Source organism: Schistocerca serialis, unplaced genomic scaffold (genome assembly GCF_023864345.2).
Source record: "Schistocerca serialis cubense isolate TAMUIC-IGC-003099 unplaced genomic scaffold, iqSchSeri2.2 HiC_scaffold_1132, whole genome shotgun sequence".
Lineage (NCBI taxonomy): Eukaryota > Metazoa > Arthropoda > Insecta > Orthoptera > Acrididae > Schistocerca > Schistocerca serialis.
The window spans coordinates 25,001-35,000 of record NW_026047329.1 but is presented as its reverse complement, the minus strand read 5'-3'; positions in this window follow the sequence as shown (position 1 = coordinate 35,000).

The following is a 10,000-nucleotide window of genomic DNA, read 5'->3' as shown; positions in this document are numbered from 1 at the left end:
CTAATCCGGGTTGATATCATCTTTCTTGATTTCTTAGGAATTCTCGCAAAACCTTATGTGATACCTCGTTTGCCAATTTATTAAGGATACTAAAGGTATCGGCACGTCGTATCAGGGCATAAGTGTCGTGATCTGGTAATTGCGATCGCAGGTCATGCGCCACATCATCATATAACGGGCAGTTGTATATGATATGTTCCGGTGTTCCGTCCTGAGCACCACAGTCACACGCTGGTGTAGCTCTTTTTCCAAACCGACATAAGTATGTCGGATATGGTCCATGTCCCGTGAGAAAGTGCAATAGTCCCCTGCTTGGCTCGAAGTAGGTCATCCCAAGTCGTTCCCTGATGTTTGGCAGCAACTGAAAGACCCTCCTGCCAGCTTCTTCGTTCTCCCAAGATATTTGCCATAACTCTTCCCCTCTTATCTTTATGGCAGGTTTATTTCCTACCTGGACCCCTAATATTTCCCTTGTCTTATCTGTTTTACCCTTAGTCACCCAGTACCATGCGGCCTGTTCCCTTATTTTTATATCTAACGGGCATAATCCCATTAACACCAATAGAGCCCCCCCAGGTGTCGTTCTGTAGGCACCTACGGACCGCATTATCATGTTTCTTTGCACTCTTCTCACGGCCATGGCCGGCATCACCCTCGTGAGTCTGTGGGCCCAGACCCCACACGCATAACCTACTATTGATGAAAGGATGCTATTGTGATATAATTTGATAAGAGCAGGTGGCAGGTGAAATCTTTTATGACCAATGTTGATGAGGTTGTTTAAGGTTTCTATTGCGCGTAGTGTAATGGTTTCGATATGAGATGTGTAATTCCATTTTTCATCAATTATTACTCCAAGGTATCGCGCTTCGCGACGCCGAAGAACTGGAATTCCATCAATCCTTACTGTGGGATTCCTAACTAGGCTGCCTTTTAAAAGAAGGTATGTTGACTTATTTGGTGCAACCTTCATTTTGGCTTGTTGACACCATTCAGCAAGTATGTTTATTGCCCTTTCTACTTTTGGTTCAAGTTCTTCTCGGCTACGGCCGCCGACCAACAGGAGGAGGTCGTCCGCGTAGGCTATCACGTCTAGCACGTCCTCGCAGAGTTGTAGGTTTTCTAACAATGGCTCTACATTTACGTCCCAAAAGAGTGGCCCCAGTACGGAGCCCTGGGGACACCCCTTCGTAATGGTCTTGCTTATTTTGTCGCTAGGCGATGATAACCAGACCTCCCTGTCCATGCAATAGCTCCTGAGACAGCCATAGAGGGGCCCTGGGCACTCCTTCTCACGCAAGCGGGAGAAGAGCGAGGGCCACCACAGGTTGTCAAAGGCGCCACTGATGTCCACCATGATGCCAACCACGTATTTGTGTGGGGCAGAGCCACAGACCTCAGCCGCCAGGGCGATTGCGTCAGACGCCGATCGCCCCGGCCGAAAGCCGAATTGCCTATCGCTCATCCCACACAAAGTTCTGTGTGCAGTCAGTCTGTCAGCCAACAGCTTCTCTAACAGTTTCCCCATGATGTCTAGGAGACATATTGGTCTATAGGACTTTGGCTCCATAGGATCTTTGTCCTTGCCCTTCTTAATGATAACCATATTCGCCCTTTTCCATATCTTAGGGAATTTACCTACCCTGAGACATTCATTGTATAACCCTGTAAGAGGTGCTATTAGCTGCGGGGCGAGGAACTGTATCACCTCCGCTACTATACCATCTGGTCCTGGTGCTTTCCCCTTTTTTAACGATTTTATTTTCACAGCAATTTCTTCTTCAGAAAAAGGGTACACCCGGGTGTTGTTGGTGTACTCCTGCTGGTCTGCCCTACGGATTTGCTGCTGGGTCTCTGTTTCCCCGTCTTCCTCATCATCTGGAAGCAGAGTCCTCAGGAGGACCTCAGCGGTCTCCCGCCAGGACTCTGTAGTTCTTCCAGCCTCTCTGAGAGTGGAGAGGACTGCCGGGGACCTTATCTTCTCTCTGACCAACTTGTAGGGAATTCCCCACGGGTCAGTTTCGAGTTGTCTGAGTACATAATCCTCCCAGCTACTCATTCTAACCTGTTTTAATTCCTTCTGGAATGCTTCCTTTGTTTCTCTATATTGCTGCAACCAATATTGTTTTTCGGGCCAGATGGCACATCGCTGGTAATACCTCCTCGCCCGTCGGACAGACTGGCGCAGACGTTCGAGGTCAGCAGTCCATGGCGATGGAGAGGCCGCTACGGCCCTTCTCCTAGTTGGAACAGCAGCTTTTACCGCCCTAACCACTGATCCCACCAGTTCCTCGGCGTACCTATCCACGTCCAGGTCACCCTCGGGCAATGGAGGAATACTACACTCTCGAGCCAGACGTTCCCAGTTGGTTTTATTATAGTTATATTGTACTTCCCACCCCAGGTCCCAGCGGCACTCTTCTTGACTGAGTTGAAAAACAATTAAATTGTGGTCACTTGTGGTGACTTGGTCCTTAACTCTCCAATTATGTATGTTACTACTGATGTTGGATGTGGCCAGGGTGACGTCGATGTTGGTCCCTAAACCGCCTCCACCTGTATAGGTGGGGGGATTTCCTGGTTTGTTGGCCACGACAAGCTGCTGGGCCATGATAAACTCCTCAGCCTTTCCGCCATTTGCGTCTCTGGTGCCGCTGAACCATAGGGGGGATTTCGCATTTATATCTGCCGTGATAATGACTCTTTTGCCTTGTAATAACGTGGTAGTTTCCGCAAGATGATCTAGGTGATCCTCAAAATTCCCTCCGTACTGGAAGTACATGTTTACTATGAAGACCAGGCCGAGAGGCGTTTGTAATTCCACCACGTTACAGTGGCTGTTTGACAACTGTGTTATTGTTGTTGCTCTTAGTCCTTTGTTTGTGATGATTACTATTGCTTGGGGTTCTTCCCCGTTGGAAATGACTTGCCAGGAGGCTGACATGAAGGGGATTTGCCCAGCTCGAGAGTATGGCTCCTGTAGACAGATTACATCCAGTCTCAGCTCCTCCACTATTCTCCGCAGCTCCTGCATGACAAGGCGGCTATTGTGGGTGTTAATTTGACCAATTACGACTTTTGGTTGCATTATGGGAAGTATGTATGAAAATTACATTCGGGCCAAGGTTTGTTCCAGTTTGATGCAATCCGGCCATTGGCCAGGACAGACTGTGCATATATTTCGTCTAGCACGAATTTTTCCCCTCTCCTTGCAAACACTTTTATAAGTAAGTCACGCAGGGCTCCGAAATCAGTGGGGAGGTTCATTGACCTTAGCTGTATTCTGTCTACAGCCTCCATTGTGGAGAAAGTGACCCTTCTTCCGTATTTATGCCCTACGCGCACGACGTGCCGAAGTGCTGTAGTGAGGATGGCCGGCTGCTCCAGGCGGGAAAGCTGCATAGCGAATTCTAAGTTCGGGTAAATTCTCCTAGGGTCTACTCCTGTGAGTCTTGATGTTGTTGTCTCCATTTGTGTGGTACTTGTAACAGAGCTATCCTGTAGAATTTCTGTAGGGGTGATGTCTTGTGTAGGGGTGGCGGTGTTTGTGTCTTGGAGTCTTGAGTCCTCAGGTGGCGTGCGGGTGCTTAGTGTTGTTGTGGGGGGTTGCCTCGTTGTTACTGATCGGGCAATAAAGTTTGCCGCTTCAGGGTTGAGTGTGGAAGTGACATGTGGAGGATCAGAATTACAAGGGTCAAGCTGTCTGGTTGTGTCTTTTGTGGGAGTTTTTTGTTTGTCTGCTTCATCTGCTAGTTCTGTTTGTGTACTTACACTTCTCATAGTTATTTCTTTGATGTTCTGTGTTTGATTTATGAATTGTTTGAATTTTCGTGCTCTTTCGGCATCTCTTCTTTGTTTGCTCGGTGATTTTCTTTTCCTAGGTGTCCTGTTTCTACTTACAGCGTCAGCCATAATCGGTTCTGGCTATTAAGCGCTGTTCTAACATTTTATAGGTAGGACAGTTTCTGCCAGATGCCCCGCAGGACTTTTTCCCTCTACGTGTACATGGGACGCAAACATTTGTTCTACTACAGTTCTTTCTTAAGTGATCTTCAGAACCACACCTGGAGCAAGCCGGTTTCCTAGTGCAGTATTTGTGTATATGGTCAATATCTGCGCAGTTGTGGCAACGAGGTACCACCAGGAAGTCCTTTACATTTATTGCATGAAAGCCGATGTATACCTTGCCCATAGTTGTCAATCTTTTCCAGAGAGCCCCTGAAACCTCTGCCACATGGTGGACCACATCTCGATCCCTCGGTCCTGTCCTAAATCTTAATTTAAAATCCTTCATGAAAGTCTCAATGTTCATGTCATCTAGGTTTTGTTGATATAAGGTGTCACAAATGTCTTCGTTGGTCAGTGAGACTGGAACATCGTATAAGATGACCAGTGGGTTCCTCTTTCGTGGGGGCTCGCATCGGACTGACTTACAGAGTTTCTGATTTGCCAGAATCTTGTCTTTATCCTCCTCTGTGGCAACATCTACGATAACCACATTTTTAGTTGCCTTAACTCTATTAATCTTTATTTTGTCTTTAGCTGGATTTATTGTAGTTGCAAAGACCTCCTGAACTTTCTTAATGTCCTGTCCTGGGAGTGGTCGCAGAAAGACCGCTGTGTCAGGTCGTTTCGACACTCTCGCAATCGTATCCTTGGTAGATTGTGTCTTTGTTGCCGCTTGCGCTGCAACAGCAGCCCATGACTTTGTTGGCTGCTTCCTAAGTCTATCATTTTCCTTCTCTAGCTCCTCTATCCTGCCCTCTAATTTGGCACTTGCAATTGACCATGCCGCCAGTTCATTTTTGATTGTTTGAACGGCTGCTTGACTAATTTTGCCATTCTTTACATTTTGGTCTATAAATTGGCTTAGCCTCATAAATCGTTCTGTCGTGGTTTCCTCCGTCGCTTGATTCAGGCCATCTTGTGGCGAGAAATCAGCTAGCATAGAAGCCCGCGAGGGCGCACTCGATTCGCTTGTCTCTTCTGTAGCCATCATTCCAGTTTGACAAGCGAAAAAATTGGGAGCCACGTCTCTTACCCCGGACCGGCTCCTCTGGCATGGGGGGGGACTAAGTGCAGCTCGTCCACCGGCCTCGCCCCTAGACCAAGGACTCCTCAGAGCTGCCAGGTTCAGCGCGCCGTTTCCAGCGCACTGGTCCTCTTCGACAAACTAGCCACCTCCGATTTCACCTATCTCGCACCGGCAAGTATGCCCCGCACTCCGGGGAGGCGGATGCACCTCCCGCCCTTCGCCCCCTACTGGCCCGAGTTTCCACCTGACGGCCAAGGACCCACTCCTACTCAGGTGGCGGGCCGGTCACCCAGTCGTTCGGGGGTCTGGACCCATCTAACCTCACCCAGGTTGTGTTACCACCTCCTGGGCTTGGCGGAACACGCCTCGGAAGACCAGAGGCGCGGCGAAGCACACTTGCCGACTTGGGGCAGGATCCCACGACGGCAAACCAGCCACCGGCGTGAGGACACAGCTGGTGTGGTGTCCTCTTTGCGCAGCTCCCCCTGCGCCACGCACCCTTTGCTTTCGCTTTGGGTTGGGGGCGTTTAACGTCCTACCTTGACGGGAGTTTAACGTCCTTCCTTGACACAACGACGGGACTCTGTTTGCATGTATTAGCTCTAGAATTACCACAGTTATCCAAGTAACGTGGGTACGATCTAAGGAACCATAACTGATTTAATGAGCCATTCGCGGTTTCACCTTAATGCGGCTTGTACTGAGACATGCATGGCTTAATCTTTGAGACAAGCATATGACTACTGGCAGGATCAACCAGGGAGCTGCGTCAACTAGAGCTGAGCAGCCGGCCGCCCGGGAGTGTGTCCCGGGGGCCCGCGCGAACACGCAAGCGTCCGCTCAATTATTCTGCAAACAGGAGGAGGCTGAGCTCCCCTGCACCATACACCTCGAAACCCTCTCAGGTCCCGGCGGCGCGCAGCGCCGTCCTAAGTACTTGGTCGGGTTCGAGAGAGGCGCAATCGCCCGGGGTTTGGCGAGTAGACGCTTTAGGTGCGACCACCCGTGCTCCCAACTGAGCTTGCCGCTGCCGACAGAGGCCCGGGAGCGTGCTGTCGTGGCATTGCCGGCGGGAGACAACACGCGCCACCTACGGTGACCGGCAGCTCCAACGCCAGCGCCACAGAAGGACAAAAGCCCCACTTGGGTGCCGAAGCGAACTCTCCCAGCACAGCGCACGCGCCAACACGTCCGCACAGCTGCGATACAAACCACCTGCGAGAACCGCAGAGGCGACCGAGCAGCAGACGGCGTCGCGGCGCCGAGCGCCGGGCGGCGGCGCATCCTCAGCGCACACAGTCCTCAATCGGACCAGCACACTGCAGATGTCCACCGCGCTTCGCACCGGGCCCGCGAGGACCTACTTTGGCCGCACGGCGCCGCGTGCAGGGTGCGCCGGCGCGCAGCTGCGCCGCCTGCCGCCTCCGTCGGCCGGCGCGCCTGCCACTGGCCGCCCCCACCAGCCGGCTGTAGCGCGTGCGCCCACGCACCGCGCGGCCAGCACGCCGGGAGGCCCCCCCTCACCGGCCGGGGACGGTCCCACCCAGCCACCGCCGCGTATCGCTTCACACCCAGATGCCATTCACGTTCGTGGGCATGGTGGGTATCGCTGGAACAACCGGTTGGTAGCTCAACCGATCGTCGCCATCACTGATTCACCTCTAGCGAGAACAACCGCACCACAACGGTTTACCAGTTGTTCATTTGCGTAACGTCACCAGCAAACGTAGGCGTCCATCGCCATTTGCAAATTCAACGATTGTTGCATGCCTGTGTCAGGTGTCACGACACACTATGTCTGCCCACATACACGCAACAACATGTGCACGCTTCGCGAACACGTGGAAGGTGGCCCCCGTACGTATGCGATGTCCATTGCGCGAACGACTGTCAACCGGCCTCTGTCGCATGTCGCAGATGTGGAACGCAGTGCACCATGCTATCACGGTGTGTGAGAAGAGACGACTACGTCTGACAACACGCGCCACTACATCAACAGACGGCTCATGCTGATCGCCATCCAGGGCATACCACACTGCAATCCAGCTCTTATAGGGAGACGACACGTAGCTGAGTGCACAACATTTGGACCGCATGGTTCGCCGTTGTTGGCGCAGTCGTTGTACGGTCACATGTACCACGATGTATCATTCAGTACATGAGGACCAATGTGCAGTACAGTGTGTGATTTGGACGTACAACATCAGCGGACAGTTGACACAGGCCGTACCACAGCGTAGGCTAAGTGCTTCGCCATGCGAATGCCAATGAACAACTGCAAATGCCAATGAACAACTGCAAAGGGCATTGAGCATGTACGTCCTGCTGCCATCCACATTACAGTGTATAGCTGCAAGGTGTTTAACATGAAGCGATACACTGGGGACCGGGCAGTGCGAGTAGCAAACTATATTGCGGGGGTTGCAGTTAGGCAACACTACACTAATTTAACGCGTCGTATGACAATTACAGAGCAGGTTAAGGCCCAACGTGTGTTGGGTTAAGGCCCAACGTGTGTTGGGTTAAGGCCCAACGTGTGTTGGGTTAAGGCCCAACGTGTGTTGGGTTAAGGCCCAACGTGTGTTGGGTTAAGGCCCAACGTGTGTTGGGTTAAGGCCCAACGTGTGTTGGGTTAAGGCCCAACGTGTGTTGGGTTAAGGCCCAACGTGTGTTGGGTTAAGGCCCAACGTGTGTTGGGTTAAGGCCCAACGTGTGTTGGGTTAAGGCCCAACGTGTGTTGGGTTAAGGCCCAACGTGTGTTGGGTTAAGGCCCAACGTGTGTTGGGTTAAGGCCCAACGTGTGTTGGGTTAAGGCCCAACGTGTGTTGGGTTAAGGCCCAACGTGTGTTGGGTTAAGGCCCAACGTGTGTTGGGTTAAGGCCCAACATAGGTTGGGTTAAGGCCCAACATAGGTTGGGTTAAGGCCCAACATAGGTTGGGTTAAGGCGCAACATAGGTTGGGTTAAGGCGCAACATAGGTTGGGTTAAGGCGCAACATAGGTTGGGTTAAGGCGCAACATAGGTTGGGTTAAGGCGCAACATAGGTTGGGTTAAGGCGCAACATAGGTTGGGTTAAGGCGCAACATAGGTTAGGTTAAGGCGCAACATAGGTTAGGTTAAGGCGCAACATAGGTTAGGTTAAGGCGCAACATAGGTTAGGTTAAGGCGCAACATAGGTTAGGTTAAGGCGCAACATAGGTTAGGTTAAGGCGCAACATAGGTTAGGTTAAGGCGCAACATAGGTTAGGTTAAGGCGCAACATAGGTTAGGTTAAGGCGCAACATAGGTTAGGTTAAGGCGCAACATAGGTTAGGTTAAGGCGCAACATAGGTTAGGTTAAGGCGCAACATAGGTTAGGTTAAGGCGCAACATAGGTTAGGTTAAGGCGCAACATAGGTTAGGTTAAGGCGCAACATAGGTTAGGTTAAGGCGCAACATAGGTTAGGTTAAGGCGCAACATAGGTTAGGTTAAGGCGCAACATAGGTTAGGTTAAGGCGCAACATAGGTTAGGTTAAGGCGCAACATAGGTTAGGTTAAGGCGCAACATAGGTTAGGTTAAGGCGCAACATAGGTTAGGTTAAGGCGCAACATAGGTTAGGTTAAGGCGCAACATAGGTTAGGTTAAGGCGCAACATAGGTTAGGTTAAGGCGCAACATAGGTTAGGTTAAGGCGCAACATAGGTTAGGTTGAGGCACAATATAGGTTAGGTTGAGGTACCGTATAGGTTAGGTTAAGGTACAGTATAGTTTAGGTTAAGGTACAGTATAGTTTAGGTTAAGGTACAGTATAGTTTAGGTTAAGGTACAGTATAGTTTAGGTTAAGGTACAGTATAGTTTAGGTTAAGGTACAGTATAGTTTAGGTTAAGGTACAGTATAGTTTAGGTTAAGGTACACATTGTTGTATGGAAAGGTGTAATGGGGGGGGGGGGGGGGCGGCCGGTCGGTTTGTTGATTGTGATTATAGTAAGTGGATGCCTGCGGCATCATCTGATTTGCCACGTCAGGATGCACCTTTGGCTCATGACAGGCGGCGCTCCGATTCCATGCTTGTGGCAGACCTGTGTCTTTCATTCCTGCCATTGTTTGTGTGCTGTGAGAGGAGGCAGTATTGTGATGTTGGGTGCACCCCTGTGTAGGACATGTGTGGGTGTTGGTGGCTTAGCTGAGCAATGGTGGTTGTCGGGGGGGTGGGATATTCCGTTTTCTGAGTGGACCTCCCAGTCTGGTTATGACAGTGTGGATTGTCTCATGTGGCGGAGAGGATGCACTGGGTGTTGTTCCATGCTGGTGCTTACATATTGTCTGTGTGCGTGTTACAGGCGGAGAGTAGTGCGTGATAAGAGTGTGTGGCTGCCGTGTGGTTGTGATTGTGAGCAGAGTCTTTCAGCATGTATACGGACAGTTGTATATATTATCTGTATTCTGATGGGTCTATGTATTACTAATCAGCGCCGTGTATACGTTTAATCCGGTTCCAGTCGAAACTGTTGTATCTCTGTACATTAGTGACACGGCGAGCGCGCTATGTAGCTACTCGTCTCGGCAGCTTCCACCGGTGTATGGCAAATGATTATAAGCAATGAGTCGAGTCGTCAATACCGATAGTGTGACGTCACATGTCTGGGGTGGGGGACGCTGCGCCCTTCCGGTGGGTCATGGCCTAGAAAGACGCTCCCCACGCAGGGGGGCTTGGACTGTCATAAACTCTTCCGAGTAATATACTTGCCGTACGTTTTTGCGACTGCGAGTGCAACGCCCACCGGTACCGACATGGATGGAGCGCCTCCTAGCTGACCGCTCAGCATCGGCATTCGTACAGAGAGCAACGCGATCGCGTCTCTAGCTCGTAACTGGTACAGCTCGCAGCTCATGTATAGGGACAGCGGGAATGTCGCATATTGGACATAACTCTTCATGAAACGCAAGTTATAGGGGTGGATTGCACATTGCGACTGCGGGAAA